Source organism: Castor canadensis, chromosome 3 (genome assembly GCF_047511655.1).
Source record: "Castor canadensis chromosome 3, mCasCan1.hap1v2, whole genome shotgun sequence".
Classification (NCBI taxonomy): domain Eukaryota; kingdom Metazoa; phylum Chordata; class Mammalia; order Rodentia; family Castoridae; genus Castor; species Castor canadensis.
Genome location: NC_133388.1, coordinates 162,936,415 through 162,937,676, shown reverse-complemented (window position 1 = coordinate 162,937,676; position 1,262 = coordinate 162,936,415). Strand labels below are relative to the sequence as shown.

Below are 1,262 nucleotides of genomic sequence, written 5' to 3'. Positions count from 1 at the left end.
TTATATAGACTAGACCCAACAAAAGCAAAGACAGATATTTATATGCAAAGCAATAAGGTATATTTTATTCTCATTAATGGTAAACTATTTTAGAAGTCCTTAAATGGCACAATGACAACCATGTATTACGAAAACTCCTACTTTCTTATTATGTGATAAAGACAATTTGAACAAGCAGAAAGTTGGATTTGGAAACTTAGACCAAGAAACTGCTTTAATCACTAGTTACCCATATAATTAAAGAACCAATTGCAAAAGCTCTGGGGTCTTCCAATAATCTCTAGAAGTTCTTCACTACTGATAATGAACTATGATGACCGATTTTATGGGTTTAAAAAGATTTACCCAAAATTACTTACTTACTTAATTAATTAAAAAAAGAGGTCTGTCCAACGTGGACACCCCGGGAGGTCACTCTCCCCGGGCTCTGTCCTAGTGGCACATGGGAGCACAGGGCTCTGCCCCATGATGTACAGTCCCTTTCCACAACGTTGGAGAAAAAGCCGGGCCTTGAGTCTGTGCCTGCATATTCCTATGACTCCTCAGAGTCCTCTGGACAATGACTGGGGAGATAAACCATGCAGGAAACAAATGTATGCTGAAAAAAAAAAAAAAAGAGGTCTGGCAGAGTGACTCAAGTGCCTGCCTAGTAAGCAGTGAGACCCTCAATTCAAACCCCAGTACCACAAAATGAAGTTAAAACTGTTTTCCAAGAAAAATAAAATACTTTCACTTAAGAATGCATATTTTAGTCTTTTTCACTTGTCTTGAGTGGGTGAGGGTAATCTCTTAGGCACTGGTTTTACCACAAAAACCAGTACTTGCAATGTTTCACATATACTCACCCATTTCTGCTTTCTGAAAAATTTCAGTGCTTCCTAAAAAATTTCAAGGCAATTTTCCTTTTTTTTTTTTTTTTTTGGCGGCACTGGGGTTTGAACTCCAGGTCTCACACTTGCTAGGCAGGTGTACTTAGTGCTTGAGCCACTCCACCAGCCCTTTTGTGTGTGTGTGATGGGTTTTTTTGAGACAAGTTCTCCAGAACTATTTGCAATCCTCCTGATCTCTGCCTCTTGAGTAGCTAGGATGACAAGTGTGAGCCAGTGGAACCCGGCTCAAGGCAATTTCCATCAGAACTATTTCGTGACTGATTTTCTTATTTATTTATTTATTTATTTATTTATATTTTGCAGTGCTGGTTGTCAAACCCAGGACCTCAAGCATGCTAGACAAATGCTCTATGACTTACTACATCCTCAACC

General features: G+C 39.0%; 1 non-coding gene across 1 annotated transcript; it reads left to right on the top strand.

Annotated features, from left to right (window-relative positions):
- The first annotated feature begins 389 nt into the window (after positions 1–389).
- On the top strand, positions 390–593 carry LOC141422087 (small nucleolar RNA SNORA73 family). Its single transcript, XR_012446740.1, has one exon. It is a non-coding gene; the product is annotated as a small nucleolar RNA SNORA73 family (small nucleolar RNA).
- Positions 594–1,262: the final 669 nt, after the last annotated feature.